General features: G+C 36.6%; 1 protein-coding gene across 1 annotated transcript in view; it reads left to right on the forward strand.

The window, feature by feature from the left end:
• The window catches only part of ROBO1 (roundabout guidance receptor 1), a 1,242,585-nt gene that overhangs the window by 426,227 nt on the left and 796,708 nt on the right, over positions 1 to 19,650 (forward strand). The window lies entirely within an intron of this gene.

Here is a 19,650-nt window from a genome sequence, read left to right on the forward strand (position 1 = left end):
GAGTATACAGTAGAAGTGACAAATAGATTTAAGGGACTAGATCTGATAGACAGACTGCCTGATGAACTATGGACATAGGTTCGTGACATTGTACAGGAGACAGGGTCAAGATCATCCCCATGGAAAAGAAATGAAAAAAAGCAAAATGGCTGTCTGAGGAGGCCTTACAGATAGCTGGGAAGAGAAGAGAAGCGAAAAGCAAAGGAGAAAAGGAAAGACATTCCAATCTGAATGCAGAGTTCCCAAGAATCGCAAAGAGAGATAAGAAAGCCTTCCTCAGTGATCAGTGCAAAGAAATAGAGGAAAACAACAGATTGGGAAAGACTAGAGATCTCTTCAAGAAAATTAGAGATACCAAAGGAACATTTCATGCAAAGATAGGCTCGATAAAGGACAGAAATGGTATGGACCTAACAGAAGCAGCAGATATTAAGAAGAGGTGGCAAGAATACACAGAAGAACTGTACAAAAAAGATCTTCATGACCTAGATAATCACGGTGGTGTGATAACTCACCTAGAGCAAGACATCCTGGAATGTGAAGTCAAGTGGGCCTTAGAAAGTATCACTACGAACAAAGCTAGTGGAGGTGATGGAATTCCAGTTGAGCTATTTCAAATCCTCAAAGGTGATGCTGTGAAAGTGCTGCACTCGATATGCCAGCAAATTTGGAAAACTCAGCAGTGGCCACAGGACTGGAAAAGGTCAGTCTTCGTTCCAATCCCAAAGAAAGGCAATGCCAAAGAATGCTCAAACTACTGCACAATTGCACTCATCTCACATGCTAGTAAAGTAATGCTCAAAATTCTCCAAGCCAGGCTTCAGCAATACGTGAAATGTGAACTTCCAGATATTCAAGCTGGTTTTAGAAAAGGCAGAGGAACCAGAGATCAAATTGCCAACATCCGCTGGATCATCGAAAAAGCCAGAGAGTTCCAGAAAAACGTCTATTTCTGCTTTATTGACTATGCCAAAGCCTTTGACTGTGTGGATCACAATAAACTATGGAAAATTCTGAAAGAGATGGGAATACCAGACCATCTGACCTGTCTCTTGAGAAACCTGTATGCAGGTCAGGAAGCAACAGTTAGAACTGGACATGCAACAACAGACTGATTCCAAATAGGAAAAGGAGTCCGTCAAGGCTGTATATTGTCACCCTGCTTATTTAACTTATATGCAGAGTACGCTTATTTAACTTATATGCAGAGTACATCGTGAGAAATGCTGGGCTGGAAGAAACACAAGCTGGAATCAAGATTGCCAGGAGAAATATCGATAATCTCAGATATGCGGATGACACCACCCTTATGGCAGAAAGGGACAAAGAACTAAAGAGCCTCTTGATGAAAGTGAAAGAGGAGAGTGAAAAAGTTGGTTTAAAGCTCAATGTCCAGTAAACTAAGATCATGGCATCTGGTCCTATCACTTCATGGGACATAGATGGGGAAACAGTGGAAACAGTGTCAGACTTTATTTTTTTGGGCTCCAAAATCACTGCTGATGGTGATTGCAGCCATGAAATTTTAAGACGCTTACTCCTTGGAAGGAAGGTTATGGGCAACCTAGATAGCATATTTAAAAGCAGAGACATTACTTTGCCAACAAAATTCCGTCTAGTCAAGGCTATGGTTTTTCCAGTGGTCATGTATGGATGTGGGAGTTGGACTATAAAGAAAGCTGAGTGCCAGAGAATTGATGCTTTTGAACTGTGGTGCTGGAGAAGACTCTTGAGAGTCCCTTGGACTGCAGGGAGATGCAATCATTCCATCCTAAAAGAGATCAGTCCTGGGTGTTCATTGGAAGGTCTGATGTTGAAGCTGAAACTCCAATACTTTGGCCACCTCATGCGAAGAGTTGACTCATTGGAAAAGACCCTAATGCTGGGTAGGATTAGGGGCAGGAGGAGAAGGGGACGACAGAGGATGAGATGGTTGGATGGCATCACCAGCTCTATGGACATGGGTTTGGGTAGACTCCGGGAGTTGGTGATGGACAGAGAGGCCTGGCATGCTGCCATTCATGGGGTCACAAAGAGTTGGACAGGACTCAGCGACTGAACTGAACTGAACTGAATTGACGAAAGTGAAAGAGGTGAGTGAAAAAGTTGGCCTAAAATTCAACATTCAGAAAACTAAGATCGTCACATCTGGACCCATCACTTCATGGGAAATGGATGGGGAAACAGTGGAAACTGTGAGAGACATTTTTGGGGGCTCCAAAATCACTGCAGATGGTGACTGCAGCCATGAAATTAAAAGAGGATTGCTCCTCGGAAGAAAAGTTATGAACAACCTAGACAGCATATTAGAAAGCAGAGACATTACTTTGCCAACAAAGTCTGTCTAGTCAAAGCTATGTTTTTTTTTTCCAGTAGTCATGGAAGAGATAAGAGAGTTTGACTATAAAGAAAGCTGAGCACTAAAAAATTGATGCTTTCGAACTATGGTGTTGGAGAAGACTCTTGAGAGTCCCTTAGACTGCAAGGAGATCCAACCAGTCCATCCGAAAGGAAATCATTAATGAATATACACTGGAAGGACTGATGTTAAAGCTGAAACTCAAATACTTTGGCCACCTGATGCGAAGAACTGACTCATTTGAAAAGACCCTGATGCTGGGAAAGATTAAAGGCAGGAGGAAAAGGGGAAGTCAGAGGATGAGATGCTTGGATGGCATTACCGATACAATGGACATGAGTTTGGGTGAACTCCAGGAGTTGGTTATGGACAGGGATGCCTGGTGTGCTGCAGTCCATGGGGTTGCAAAGATTCGGACACCACTGAGCAATTGAACTTATCTGAACTGAATATATGTTTATAGAGTTTATACTGACTTTCTTTCTTTTTTGATAACACATTTTTACTACGGAGATAATCCCTAAAGAGTAGCTGTGCAAATTATGTAAAAAGTGGCAACATTATTGAGATTATTTACTGCCTCATGATACAGCTAACTTAAATATTTATTTAAATTTTCCCTCATTGTTTTGAAATATCTAATCTTGACTAGCATTTTTTAGTTTCTCTAGGAGATCATTAACAACGAGTTATTCTTGAAAGCCAAGTGTCAGGAACCTTGGGTGAATTGTGTCATTTGTAGCATAACATAGATATCATCAACATCATTTACAAGAGAAAACTAATCTAGACTATTCTAGTCAATAGCATGTCATGTGAAGCTAGTATTTAACACAGAGTAGGAAAGCAGTTTCCGTTTGACTAAAGATAGATTGTTCTTAAATTTTACATTCACACACTTGTCTTAATACTTCATCCACCAAAGGTCCTCAGCATGCTTACAGAATGATATTAAACTGAAAACTAAAGCACTTGGAACTATACAATTGGTTCTAAATATGGTAGGTGAAACAATTTTCTGGAAAGAAAAGTTAGAAACAAGCGACTGTTTTGTGCAGAGTGATCATTCTGTATGAGGTAAGGTGATGTGATAGTATATAAATAGGCAATTTCAGGAATGAAGTTGGCAATTTCCTGAGAACTGTCTTCAGAGTGAAGTAAAACTATTTGAAGAATAAGACTGGGTCTGTCTGACAAAGGCAAAAGAAAATTAAATGCAGTCTTTAAAAGGTAGTCACTTATTTAATTCATGCCTGAATTTCTTAAGTAAATTTGCCAGTATATTGGTTTAAGATTACTTAAGTAAAATTCAAAATCAACAAATACTAACGTCAAGCATTGACTGGCATTTTAAAATTAGATAAGATTAGAAATTCAGTGAATTTTATTTTTAATTGAAGTATAGTTGCTATACAATATTATATTGTTATAGGTGTACAATATAGTTATTCACAGTTTTTAAAGGTTATATTCCATTTAATGTTATTATAAAATATTGGCTATATTCCCTGTTTTGTGTATATACTTGTAGCTTATTTTATACCTAATAGTTTGTGCCTCTTCCTCTCCTACCCTTCCTCCTTTCTCTCTCCCCACTGGTAAACACTAATTTGTTCTCTAGATCTATGAGTCTGCTTCTCTTTTGTTATATTTATTAGTTTGTTGTAATTTTTAGATTCCATATATAAGCGATATCATACAATATTTGTCTTTATCTCTATCTTATTTCACTTAGCATAATACTGTCCAAGCTTACCCATATTGCTGCAAATGGCAAGATTTCATTCTTTTTGAGGCTCTGTAGCATTCCACTGTATATGTATATACCACGTTTTCTTTATCCATTCATCTGTCAACAGACATTTAGGCTGCTTCTATATAAATAGTGCAGCTATGAACATCAGGGTGCATAAATCGTTTTAAATTAGTGTTTTTGTTTTGGTACTTCAGTGAATTTTAAATTGTAAAATATTGAAGACAATAATAATAATAATCACAAATGATTTTAAACTTTGTACATGCAATGTACAATGAACTTTCATTTTAGTCTTTATTGTTTTAATATTTATAGGCTATTTGTTCAAACTACTAGCTAAAAAAGTAATTTTTTAAATAGGAGAAAAAGAAACTTTTAAAGTGTTTCTTGATTTATTAAAGTCTTTAAATTAATTATAAAGTTTTATTTTATCTATGATAACTTCCCTTCATTATTTTATCATTTCTGAATAATTTGCAATAAATATTTTAGCATATCATGAGGCTTTGTAAGCATATGATTTAGCTTACATTTAACTAATTAAATATTTCTGTGTACATTTTGATAAAATAGATTATAGTTATGAGTAAGCCATTCCTAGCTCATTTCTGAATAAATATGATACAGTCATTCCCTGGTCTGATTTTCTTGAGTAAATATTTGTTTCTTTGGTATGCTATACAAACATAGAAGATGATCACAAAAATCATATATTTTAAAAATTGGTACCAAAGATCTATAACTAATATCTTTTGAATTTAGATACCTCTAAATTGGCTTCTTTAACTTTTAATTTATTAAAAAAGATCCAGAAAATTTAGTAGGACAGAAAACAGTCAGTTTCACTTTTTTTTAATGTTGCAGAAAATGAGTGAATTAAAGACTTACTTCAAATTTGAAACAATCATTTGGATGCCACACAACTACCAACTTAGTAGTGTTTCCCAGCATATCTTTAGATCAAATCTAGATGGATCAAAGATATCTGTGAACATTTTCAGGTTTTCTCTGCTGAGTGGACTCATTCTTACAAACACCTGTCCCATCATTAAACATAGATTTATTGAGCATTGACTATTAACATAGACACCGTGTTGGGACACAACAGTTACCCCGAAAAGAAAGTCTTACCTTCATTGTTCTAATATTTTAGTTTTAGAAAACAGTTAAAATAAATAAGAAGAAATAAATAATAAAATGTGGTGCTGGGTTCTGTGAAACCCATTAAATAATGGACATGGGGATGGAATAGGCATAGGAGACTGTAATATTAAAAGAGAAGATTGCTATAAGTCTCCCTATGTGAAGACCTGAAGAAGGCAAAAGAAGGAGAGTCGTGTGCCAGTCTGGAAGCACTTACATAAATTTTGCCATGTGCCAGGCACTGTTTGCTTAGTATCCATTAACACATTTACTTCACACAATCCACTTGTGAGCAAGCTAATGATTTCATTTTACAGATGAGAAAACTGAGGCACAGGAAGGAACAGAAACTTTGCTAAGGTCATAGGCTAATAGTAATGGAGCTAGGATTCAAACCAGAAAGTTACTTCCAGATTCTAGGTGATTAAATGTAACCAAAACATCCCAGGCATAAGAAACAAAAAGAACAAGGCATGCAGTACAGGAAGTTTTAGTGTGTGGTGAATTAGTCCAGTGAATTAGTTCAGAGGACAGTGTAGGTAGGAGAAGTTAAAGGAAGTAGTTGACACTGGATTAGAGCCCAATGGGATACAAATCATGTGGGAATTTGTGGATTCATGAGGACTGTCTGATGGGCAGTCATTTTAGGCTTGATAATTAATAGAGATATGCCCTAACAATTTAGCTAATGTGTGCTTCAAATCAAAGACATTTTATAGGTTAGGGGGAAAAAGAGGAAAATAAAATAAAAAAATAGAAAGGAAATAAATATAAAAACTTTCAGGTAATTTTCGTGACCATAATGTATCTATCAAATAATTCTTATTACTTCCTATCCTTCTTACCCTCTTTTCTTTTTCTCCAATGGACTGATCACCATCTAATCTTAGAATACATTTTTAAATAGACTATTTTTTAAAGCAGATGTTGGTGGTTCACAGCAAAATTAAGTGGAAAGTACAAAGAGCTCCCATGTACCCCCTGCACTCATATATCCATGACCTCCTCTAATATTGATATCCAGCACCAGGTGGTACATTGGTTTATAGTTGATTAACTTAACTGACACACTGTTATAATCCAAAGTCCATAGTTTACATTAAAGTATTTTATTTTTATTGATGCCTTGGCTTATCCCACTAGAGTATAAATCCAGGAAATCAGAGTTGTAGGTTTGATTCATTGCTTTATTTCCACCTCCTTCTAAATAACTGATACTCAAAAATTGTTTAGGAATTAATTAAGTGATTCAAGCAGGATCCTTGTTAACAGGAAAAATCACTTAAGTCAGTAAGACAAATGTGGCCATTTTTAAAACACTGGCATAGTGTAGATTCTCCAGTCTAATGTTGTAGCAACACCATTGCACACCTTGTTGATTCAATAACTGTTTAGTGAGTGCTTATATCAGGCCAGTCATGCTTTTAGAAGTAAAGGATATAGACATGGAAAAGCGATACAGATCCACATGCAAGTTGTATATAAGTGCTCTATTGGAAGAGCTTTCACTTTAGAAGTCAGAGATTGTATTAGCTTTCTCTTCTCATTCCCTGTTCTGTTGTTCGATGGGGTTACCGAGTGTAAGTTCCTATTGCTCCCTGCTCCACTGGCTAATACATCAGGAGAGGAGTTGTTGGGGTGAGGAATAGCAACTTTATTTGGAAAGTTAACAGACTGAAAAGAATGCAGACTTGTGCCCCAAAGAAACATCTTGCTTGAGTTAGAATTCAGGCTTCTTAAATACTCCAAGAAGAGGGTGTGGCTGGTTGTTACAAACTTCTTGGTGCTGGAATCCTTTCTTACAGTTTCAACAGGTCTGGTCACAGTGGAACTATAAACCTCCAACAAGACAAATGTTATTCTCTATTCTGCAACTTTTTATTTGTATATGAAATGAAAAGCATTATATATTTAAAGGTCAGAGCATTGAGAAAGGGCTCTGCTCTAAATTTCAGGCTATAGGCAACATTCTTTTACAAAAGGTACAGAGCCAGCGTGACGAAGCACAGGCAACAGAGCCAAAGGTTAGAGTTAAAGCAGATTCAGCGTGGAATCAGGTTCGTTCTCTGTCACAACAGCAAACAATGAATTGCTCAACAAGCTGTAGACTATTTGGTTTTGACAGAAACTACTTTGTGCATTGATTTGCTCGTTTTTAAGATTCATTTTTAATATTTCATATAGATGTTGCGATTGCACATCTTAAATTTTCTGGGACAAACCTGACATTAAATATCTGCCTCCTTGTGTTTTAAAATATGTTAGTACTTGTTAGAACCTGCATGCTAGATTTTTTTTCCTTCTAAAATTATGTCACTATACAAATAGAGTCACAATCTCAATGTCTGAGAATGCTATGCTCCTTCATTATCACCAGGAAACTTTAGTCAGAGGACAACTCTAAGGCAGGAGAGAAGCTGGTAACCTATCGGCCTCAAAGAATTCATTTAGATTCCAAATGTTTTTCACACAGAGGGGATTTCCTAGGCATCTGGAAAATCTACCTCTCTTATTTGGCATTCTTTTCCTGTAATATTTTTACAAGCTGTTACTGCTCCAAGTGGAAACATTTCTTAATCACCATTATATGCTTTGTGCTAGAAGGTCTAGAGTATTTGTTGTCACCATTAATAAATCCAGAGAAATAATTCAGAAAGTTGAAATTAGCATGCCTGCGTATTTAAAAGGATGAGGAACTTACTGCTATTTGTTAAAAAAAAATTGAAAGTCTCTTATAAAGTGCTTGCTTTTCATATTACATTTCATATGGACTTGCTTATACAACTGTTTTGGTCTTAATTACTTTTCAATAAATTCTTAAGTTTGAATTATTAAAATTATTTTTAATAAATATATTAAATTCAGTTTTGAAAACAAACAAAATTGAATGGGCAAAATAAATCTAGATAGTAAACTAGAGGCTTTCAGAGGAATTTGTCTAAGACTCTCTGAAAGGTGAAATAAACATTATAGTATCAAGATCAAATTGTTGATTTAATGGTAAAATCTAGGGCATTTAGTTCCTCATTAAATGTGGATTTACATTTTTATGGTATTGAAGGTCATAATTTATTTATGATGAAGCATTCACTTTCCCCAATTGCAGTTCTGTTCTTTCAAGCATAATAATTTGAAAATGTGTTTCTTAGCCCTACACTAAATGATGCCAAGTGTATTATCAGTGCTAAGATTTATTTTCATTATTGCTATAGTTAGTTATTCCATCAATCCTAGGGAGACTCTTAAAACCATGTATATCTGGTTCTGATTGCAGTGCATGCACATCAGATGTATTTGTTTATGCATGGCTCGCTTCTGGAGCATTAAACTGAAGAATTTAGGAGCACAGAGGGCTCATCCAACGCAGTGTCATCATTTTACAAATCAAAGAACCAGAAAGTGAAGATCATTTCCAAGGGGCATGAGGCTAACAAGAACCAGGAGTATAACCTAAGTCTCAAACTCTGAGGCCAGTTCCTCTAACTCCACAAGGTTGTATCTCCAGTGACTGTCTCTATACTTCTGAAATAAGATTTTGTTGGTCTACAGCAGGGATTTAAAAAAAAAAAATCTAGATAGTATATATTTTAAGCTTTGTGAGCCATACGATCTTTGTCAGAAGCATTCATCTCTGTAGTTGTAGCATAAAAGTAGCCATAGACAAAGTACAAAGCGGGCAGGGGTTGAGGGGCAGAGAGTGAAACTGTGTTCCAATAAAACAATGAAATTTGATTTTTATGTTATTTTTATGTCCTACAAAATAGTATTCCTCCTTTGATTTATTTCAACCATTTTTCAATAAAAAAAGCCATTATGAGTTCATGGTTGTACAAAGATAGGCTAAAAAAATGACTAAAAACCTAGCTTGCTAACCTGATAAAAAGAATAGTTTTTGTTGTTGCATAATTGCTAAGTCTCTTCTGACTCTTTTGTGAACCCATGGACTGTAGCCTTCCAGGCTCCTCTGTCAATGTGATTTCCCAGGCAAGAATACTGGAGTGGGTTACCATTTCCTTTTCTAGAGGATCTTCCCAGCCCAGGAATCAAACCCATGTCTCCTGCATTGGCAGGCAGATTCTTTACCACTGAGCCACCAGGATTTGTAGAGGTGTTTTAAAGCACCTATAATCCACAGACACATAGGATATTCCACTGAGCAACATTTAGAATTTTCATTTAAATTTAGGTCATTCTTTTAAATTTCTAATTTTACTAATTTGTATATTAATGTGGTCTTCACTGAGAGCTCAGTTGGTAAAGAATCCACCTGCACTGCAGGAGATCTGGGTTCAATCCCTCGTTTGGGAAGATCCCCTGGAGAAGGGAAAGGCTACCCACTCCAGTATGCTGGCCTGGAGAATTCCATGGACTGTATAGTCCATGGGGTCGCAAAGAGTTGGACACTACTGAGTAATTTTCAAATAAAAAAAATTATATATTAGTGTATCGGCACATATAATTTATAAACAAATACATGCTGCTGCTGCTGCTGCTGCTAAGTCGCTTCAGTCGTGTCCGACTCTGTGCGACCCCATAGACGGCAGCCCATCAGGCTCCGCCGTCCCTGGGATTCTCCAGGCAAGAATACTGGAGTGGGTTGCCATTTACTTCTCCAGTGCATGAAAGGGAAAAGTGAAAGTGAAGTCGCTCAGTCGTCCGACTCTTAGCGACCCCGTGGACTGCAGCCTACCAGGCTCCTCCATCCATGGGATTTTCCAGGCAAGAGTACTGGAGTGGGGTGCCATTGCCTTCTCCGAAACAAATACATATATATATGTATATATATGTTTGCTCAGTTTTAAACAGATAGTGAGTTGCAAAAATTTTGAAGTCCATTAGTCCAAGTTAAAACTGATCCAAAAGAAACAAGGGAAATTTAACAAAAATATGAAAATAATCTTGCATAAGTACAGGTTTGGAGTTTCCTAATATATAAAATGGAGCTCATTGTACTGCCTCCACAAGGTCACATCAATTAGATAAACATTACAGGTCAAGCACCAACATAGGGCTTGGAAGTTAGTATCCACTAAGACATAACTAGCATTATTATCTCATATGAAAACAGTTTATGAGTAAAAAGTAGATATTCAGCCAATTATGATAAGAAGACTAAATTAATCTTTAAGAGAATGCTAACGAATAATAACAATATATTTGCTCCACACTTTTTAGTGCTTTACAGTTCTCAAAGCACTATCAATTGTATTTTTTTTTTAGTTCGATATGGAACACAATTCTGAGAACTAGGCCAGGCTGACATATTTTGAAGAATAAGAAAAAATTATATCTACTTTACAAGAAAAAAACTCATTCCCAACTGAAAATGGTGGTGTCATTCCATAACCTAGGTCTTCTGAATTTCACTTGTTAAAGGTAATGATAAACCACAATTAAACATTTAGATTGTTCTTGCCCCACATATTTAGAGGAATATTGACAATCTTGATGAGTACAAACAGGAAAGTTTTCTGTTACCTGGTAATTTGAGAAATGATTAAGGGAACTGGGAAAGCTTGACCTAGATATAAACAATGAAACAAATGCTCAGGGCTGAAGCAATGGGATGACCCAGAGGGATGGGATGGGGAGGGAGGTGGGAAGGGGGTCAAGATGGGGAACACATGTAAACCCATGGCTGATTCATGTCAATGTATGGCAAAAACCACTACAATATTGTAAAGTAATTAGCCCCCAAATAAAATGAATAAATTAATAAAAAAAAATACTATGCCAGCATCTTGTGACCACTCACAAAAAAAAAAAACCTTCACTGTAGAGAAGATAACACTCTAAATTTTTTTAAGATTTGTCATGTTGGAAGAGAGTGTAGGCATTATTTTATAGCCCAGAAGAGAGAACTGAAACAAATAAGCAACAGCCATGGACAAAATGCAAGGAAGGATTCGTAATAATGGAATAATACTATGGGGCATGGTCTATCTTGAGACAGTGAGTTCTTCTAGAACCTGTAAACCACCTGCTGGAGAGAAGACTACAATAACAGAAGTATAAGCGTATTGGATTTCTTTTATGGCCCCTTCTGTTCCTAAAAATACATAATCATGAATATTTTTAAGATAATGGATTATAAAACTTAATTATTTAAAGATTGATTATATATATATAAATTTATTATGATTTTCAAATGTTTTATTTTAAATTTTAACCTCAATACAACTCTTCAGTATTACTGTTACACCAATACCCTCTTACTGGTAGTTTAGTCGCTAAGTCATGTCCAACTCTTGCCATCCCATGGACAGAGGAGCCTGGCAGGCTACAGTCTGTGGGATTCTCCAGGCGAGAATACTGGAGTGGGTTGCCATTTCCTTCTTCAACCCTGCCAGTAGTTTTGAAAAAATCACTGGAAACAAGATTTAAAATGCCTTTCATTTTAAAGGTTTTAATTATTCCCTCTGTATAGATTGACAGGTAGGATAATTAAGGTTGATTTCTTATGGATTTTCTTACTGTAACTGCCATGTGTCCTATTCAAATATCATTTTCAAAAGATAATAACGTGAATTAGAGCATACCATTGGAGGACTTTCCGTGTGTTAATACAGGTGATGTTATTTTTATGAGATATTTGCCCTTAAAGTAAAACCTATGCTAGGTCTAACTCCTTTGATCTAAAATAATTGATAATGTAGCTTTCAGTTTACAAAAGAGACATTTTGATAATCCACCATTTTTATGCAAAATAAAGTAACCCATTTTAACTAATAAATCATTTTTATGTGTTGTACAAAATTTTGATTAAGTGCATTTGATTCAAGCCTTTTAACTGTACAAATGAGCTAACAGAACAACAGAGCTTGGCATTTCTCATTATGTCTTTGTTTATTATATAGAATATTTAAATTGTTCTAGCCCACCAAGGAAAACAAAAATGTGGTCAGATCCATGATACTCTGTTTCATGCAGAGTTGTATTTCCACTATTGAATTGTCAGCAGGAATTGAAAAGAAGCAGATTTTGTCTGTTGTTTGGGAGTTATCACATTAATCATTCCCAAAGAATGAGCCGTTAACAAAGGATTGGTGAGGACTAGAAGACGGATCATAGGACCTCTACTTTCTTCTGTACATTTTGACAATGAAATTTACTGCTTGACACGTGAGAAGAGCCGCAAAATGGTGATTTATTTCCACAGGAGAGAGGACATTACACACTTTCCTGTTCTCTAGCCATATTTTAAAAATTTATTTTAAGAAATCCATATTCAGTTATAGAATGCTGATTAATGGCTGTGGTACATGTTTGTATGATTTGAGTATGATAACAAAGCTGAGAAACTCAGAGGCTCCATTTAAGTTTAAAATAAAAAGTCCAAATACATTAGATACTATGTAACAAACACTGCGATATGCTTTCTCCAATACATATGCCATGCTTAAAGTTTTTTTTTTTTTAACAGTAAGAAACTTACAGTCAAGTGTATATCTTACTGAGTAAATATTCAATTGCCAAAATATATTTTGATACTCAGATAATACATTTCATAATGTATTACATTTTACTAAAATACATTTTAATAATTGTCAAGCACTTTAATTTTATTTGAGCTTATTTATAGTATTTCTCATAGGCTGAAATATGTGAAAATTTTTCAGGAAGCCCTGAAATATAAATATTTCTAAAGGAAGGACTGCATTATAAAGGAAGCCCATTATACAGAGTGAAGTAAGCCAGAAAGAAAAACAACAATACAGTATACTAATGCATATATATGGAATTTGAAAGATGGTAACGATAACCCTATATGCGAGACAGAATAAGAGACACAGATGCATAGAACAATTTTGTGGACTCTGAGGGAGAAGGTGAGGGTGGGACGTTCTGGGAGAATAGCATTGAAACATGTATATTATCATATGTGAAACAGAACACCATTCCATGTTCAATGCATGGGACAGGGGCTCAGGGCCGGGGCAATGGGATGACCCAGAGGGGTGGGATGGGGAGGGAGGTGGGTGAGGGGTCCAGGAAGGGGAACACATGTAAACCCATGGCTGATTCATGTGAATGTATGGCAAAAACTATTACAATATTGTAAAGTAATTAGCCCCCAACTAAAATAAATAAATTTATAAAAAAAATAAATTAATTAAAAAAAATATTTCTAAAGGAAGGACTGCAAAGTAGCTTTCAAATACTTCTCATGGTGACTAAATTATCTTTCTTAAAAATTCCAGTTTGTTTTACTTTTCTTTGTCTATCAGTTATGTATAATGTAAATAGTAACAGTGTTTAGTTTCTTAATGGTAATTAAGTATTGCACATAAATTTACTCCTTTGAGCATCACAATGCCTCTCTTTACTGAGAAGAAAGGGAAGCTCAGAGAGGTTAACTGTCTTGCAGATAGTTACACAGGTGATAAATGGCAAAGCTGGAATTTGAACCCAAGAAGTTTGGCCCCAGAGATAGCAGTCTTCATGTCTCAACCATATTACCCGTGTATCAGAATTATTATGTTGTATTAGGAAAAACCCACATGAACTTTTTGGTCAATCCAATATTTGTCCTCGGGGAGTATACTCATAGAGAAATTCCTAACATCAAAATAATCCAATCCAATCCCACACAATCCCATACAATAACCCAAAAAACTTCCAATAAACTTGCTTTGTTTGTAGAACTTCTACTGAATAATCTTTATTCTCCATGAAAGGTAAAAGTTGCCCACTGTTCTATTGACAGCCTGGGATGTATCTGACAATTCAGACTGATTTTCTTCCTTAAGGTATCTCACAGAGCTATGGCTTAATTTTCCGTTGTGTTTAAATTTTCAAACATTAGAAGCTTCTTCCAATTCATTCCATTATGTCAATATTTGTATATTTTTTTATAATTTAAGCCAGAAGACACTCTGACAGTGACAAAATATTGTTTTATCTTTTTAGAAAAGATGTTAAGTATTGCCATTCTTCATCTTATCTTCTCCAAAGTGTACTGACATTTGTGTTTTTCTTAAGGGGTGAAAGATGAAATGAAATGAAACTTTTAAGATTATATCATTTGAGACATTCTGCTGGACTAACCAAACCAGGATATTCAAGGAGCATTCTAGGAATTTAAATGTAGGGGCCTTTGGGTCTAGAGAAATTTTAAAATGCTGTGATGTCCAACTTTGTACATTTAAGTACAAACTGAAAAGTGTAAACTGAAAGCGTTAGTCGCTCAGTCATGTCTGACTCTGCAACCCCATTGACTGTAGCCCACCAAGCTCCTCTGTCCATGGAATTTTCCAGGCAAGATTACTGGAGTGGGTTGCCATTTCCTTCAGCCTGGAGATCTTCCTGACACAGGCATTGAACTCAAATCTCCTGCATTCAGGCAGATTCTTTACCATCTGGGCTTCCCTGGTGGCTCAGCTGATAAAGAATCCACCTGCAATAAGGGAGACCGGCGTTCAATCCCTGGTTTGGGAAGATCCCCTGGAGAAGGGAAAGGCTGCCCACTTCAGTATTCTGGCCTGGAGAATCCCATGGACTGTATAGTCCAAGGGGTTGCAAAGAGTTGGACAAGACTGAGCAACTTTCACTCACTCTTTACCATCTGAGCCACCAAGGAAGCTCAAGTACAAACTACTTTTGTACAAATCAGAGTGTGTTGAACCCTTTCTCACTTCACAGCTGCCACACTTGTAGTGAAGCCACCATCAACTCTCACCCTGAGGACTGTGGTCCTTTCCTCTCTGATCTCCCTGCCCGTATTCTTGCCTCCCTGAGAGCCATTTTCTTCATGCACACCAAGATAATTTTTCAAAAGCATAAATCAAGATATATAACTCTTTGCTTCCAATCCTCTGCAATTTTCCACTGAACAAAAGTTGAAATTCACACGTTTAAACAGTTTTTATTGGAGATATTTGATTTACAATGTTATATCAGTTTCAGGCATACTACAAAGTGAATTACCTATACATATACATATATTCCTTCTTTTTTAATTTTTTTCCCCATATAGGTCATTACCAAGTATTGAGTAGAGTTCCCTGGGCTATACAGCAGGTCCTTATTAGATATCTATTTTATATAGAGTACTGTGTATATGTCAATCCCAATCTTCCAATTTGTCCCTCCCTACCCAAGAAATTCACACATTTTAACGTGGGCTACAAGGTACTGCACACACAAGATCTTCCTACCATTCCAGTCTTACCTGATACTCTTCTCTCTTGTGCTTACTATACTGTGACTACGTGGCAATCTCACTGTCTTTCCAACACTTGGAACCTACCTGGAGTCTTAGACATTTATCCTCTGGGTGGGAAGTTTTTTCCCAATCTCATCTTTCAGGTTTAAAATTTCATATCACTCCTCAGAGAGGTTCTTTTGCCCTCCCATTATTTACAGTAACTACTTCCCTTCCTACCTCATTGTCTGCTCGCAAGTTCTGTAAACTTTAGATTTTAGAGTGTTAAGCCCTTCCCGCAGTCATTTTCTTTATATACTGAGGATTTTTTGTTAATCCACTCTGTAAGAGTTGTCTATTTTTCTCCATTAGATCATGGGCCATGTCTTTGATTTGATGTGAACCTTCCAGTGCTCGGACCATAGTAGATGCTGAGCAAATCTTCACTGAATGGAACTATTGAATCTTTTCCATTACAAAAGTCTCCATAGTAACCTGTGTAAGGCTGTGTGACAGGCCTTATCAGAGAGGGTAAATGTCTAAATACTAACTGAAAGCTTGATGGCCAGTGTGATGCCAGGTTGAGAGGAGGGCATAGGCGTTCTGGCTTTTAGTCAAGTTTTCCCACTCAGACACCCTTTGTGTTTTTTATTGGTTCAATTACTTAGGCAGCATCTGTTAGAATTTCACAGTTTAAAAATAATGATTTCTTTTAGAACACTGCACTTGTTACACTTGTGCAGTTTTTGCAGATTTTTTTCTTCCCAGAAGAATTATGGTAGTTGGCCAAATGCTTGAGGATTTATTAAAGCAATAAAGAGATTAGCACTACTATGGGGCACACATCTGTACTACTCAGTTAAGAAAAACACACAATTTGGAACCTGAACTATCTCTGCCATGCAACATTGACTAGCTGATGCAGTTACATTTGGGCTTTTTTAATGAAAGAAAGCTTGAATTTTCTATAAGTTAATTCTGAACATAGTTATAAAAAGGGATTTCTATTTCTGTATCATATCAAAAGATATAGCAGTCTATAAACCTCCCAGTTTATGGGTCAGTGCTATATTGACTGCTATTAGAATAATGTACCATTCAGATCATGTGATACTGTGCTACTCTTTGAAAATGGTGTTTAACAGTCTCATTTGTGCTTTGACTTTAGAATTGATGATACAATTAGTCAATGTACTTATGAACAGATGCATGCATGGTTTTCTTTTTTTGTGGAAATGAATACTTAATAAACTAATGATATGTTTAATTTATCATTTTAATTGGAAATTAGAATAAGTACACCACCTCAAAAAATTGACAAACTGTATCACCTCGCAATCGATAGAATTCAAAGCATTCTAGTGCTTTTGACATTCTGGATAAGCTTTTAATAGTTAGGACTTTAGAGATCTGCATCTTAGACTTCTGAAATTATAAATATGATATGAAATATGAAAGATATCCTAAATCAGAGTCATCATAAGTTTTCCTACACATGTCATTGACTACAATTGTACTATATTTAGAAGAAAACTAAATTATTACAAACTTGAAATGTATGTGTAATTATTTTTGCTTGCTGTGTTTTTGCTTCAGGAATTGTTATAAAATAATAATCACCTGAAATGGTGTAATTCTTCATATCCTTTTTTCCATTTCTCATTTCATGAAAGATTTCTTGAGTATCTGTGTATCAACACTCATCTGAAGGGATATGAATGAAAAGGATACACAGTGCTCAGAGAAATCTGACAGCAAATGGACCAGCATAGGACTAAATGGTCAATAAATAATGAATGTGCTTTGAGCTGTATTTTTCTAGTGATGGGAATGGCTTTTTATAATTATCCCATTTATGCTTTCTGACATAGTTTCCTTTGCTAGCAAGTGCAGGCATTTATCAGGAACAGTATTAAGTTATATGATCTTATTTTTTTTCCTGGTCTATATAATGGCTACTTATCCTCTAATCTCTCAGACTCATATCAGGCATCCTGACATTCTTGATGCCTTCTTGACCTCCCAAAATGGCCTCAGTATATGCACTGAATTTAACATACCATTTTATACTTGTTGGTTTCCATTTTTGGCTTATGTGTATCCCCCATGTAATTCTTCAAAGGGGGATTTTTAGCCTCCTTAAATCTGAGCACTCTTTCAAAAAGAAGACTGTCGTGCCATTTGCTTTACCACGGTTTCTGATGTAGTACTTTGTATTCATGTGGCCTATACAGAGACTGCCTGAGTACCTGGGTTAAGTTAGATTGATAGCATGTTTTGTCCAAGTAAACACAGCCTCAGCAGCCATTAATCCAGATTTTATGCCCATTATCTAAATCAGTGATTCCTGGACGAGCAGTATTAGTAACATCTCTAATTTTTTTTTTTTTTTAATGCAGAAACTTAGGCACCAAATCCATCATACCGAATCAGAAACTGGAGGTTGAACTCACATGCCGAGTGATTCTGATCTGTACCAAAGTTTGGAACCACTCAGTTCAATTCAGTTAAGTCACTCAGTTGTGTCCTACACTTTGCGACCCCATGGACTGCACCATGCCTGGCCTCGCGGTTCATCACCAACTCCTGGAATTTACTCAAACTCATGTCCATTGAGTCAATGATACCATCCAACCTTCTCATCCTCTGTCACCCCCTTCTCCGCCTGCCTTCAATCATTCCCAGCATCAGGGTCTTTTCAAATGAGTCAGTTCTTCACATCAGGTGGCCAGAGTAACAGAGTTTCTGCTTCAGCATCAGTCTTTCCAATGAATATTCAGGACTGATTTCCTTTAGGAAGGACTGGTTGGATCTCCTAGCTCTCCAAGGGACTCTCAAGAGTCTTCTCCAACACCACATTTCAAAAGCATCAATTCTTTATGGTCCAGCTCTCACATCCATACAAGACTACTGGGAAAACCATAGCATTGACTAGACAGGCCTTTGTTGGCAAAGTAATGTCTCTGCTTTTTAATAAGCTGTCTAGGTTGGTCAAAACTTTTCTTCCAAGGAGCAAGAGTTTTAATTTCATGAGTGCAGTCACCACCTGCAGTGATTTTGGAGCCCCCCAAAATAAAGTCTGTCACTGTTTCCCCAACTATTTGCCATGAAGTGATGGGACCAGATGCCATGATCTTAGTTTTCTGAATGTTGAGGGGTTTTTTTTTTGCTTTGTTTTTTTTTTTATTAAATTAGTTTATTTATCTATTTTTTAACTTTACAATAATGTATTGGTTTTGCCATACATTGACATGAATCCACCATGAGTGTACATGTGTTACCCTTCCAGAACCCCCCTTTCACCTCCCTCGCCAATCCATCCCTCCAGATCATCCAGGTGCACCAGCCCCGAGCACCCTGTATCATGCGTCGAACCTGGACTGGCATGTAAATTATCATATGAATGTTGAGTTTTAAGCCAATATTTTCACTCTCCTCTTTCACTATCATCAAGAGGCTCTTTATTTCATCTTCACTTTCTGCCATAAGTGTGGCATCATCTGCATATCTGAGGTTATTGATATTTTTCCTGGCAATCTTGATTCCAGCTTGTGCTTCATCCAGTCCAGCGTTTCTCATGATGTACTCTGCATATAAGTTGAATAAGCAGGGTGACAATATGCAGCCTTGATGTACTTCTTTTCCTATTTGGAACCAGTCTGTTGTTCCATGTGCAGTTCTTACTGTTGCTTCTTGACCTGCATACAGGTTTTCCAAGAGGAAAGAGAGGTGGTCTGGTATTCCCATCTCTTTAAGAATTTTCCACAGTTTATTGTGATCCACACAGTCAAAGGCTTTGGCATAGTTAATAAAGCAGAAGTAGATGTTTTTCTACAACTCTCTTGCTTTTTCGATGATCCAACGGATATTGGCAATTTGATCTCTGGTTCCTCTGCCTTTTCTAAAATGGGCTTGAACATCTAGAAGTTCACCATTCACATACTGTTGAAGCCTGGCTTGGAGAATTTTGAGCATTACTTTGCTAGCGTGTGAGATGAATGTAATTGTGCAGTAGTTTGGACATTCTTTGGCATTGCCTTTCTTTGGGACTGGAATGAAAACTGACCTTTTCCAGTCCTGTGGCCACTGCTGAGTTCCAAATTTGCTGGCATATTGAGTGCAGCACTTTCACAGCATCATCTTTGAGGATTTGAAATAGCTCAACTGGTATTCCATCACCTCTGCTAGCTTTGTTTATATTGATGCTTCCTAAGGCTCACTTGACTTTGCATTCCAGGATATCTGGCT

Source organism: Giraffa tippelskirchi, chromosome 2 (genome assembly GCF_054371585.1).
Source record: "Giraffa tippelskirchi isolate mGirTip1 chromosome 2, T2T-mGirTip1v1.2.pri, whole genome shotgun sequence".
NCBI lineage: Eukaryota > Metazoa > Chordata > Mammalia > Artiodactyla > Giraffidae > Giraffa > Giraffa tippelskirchi.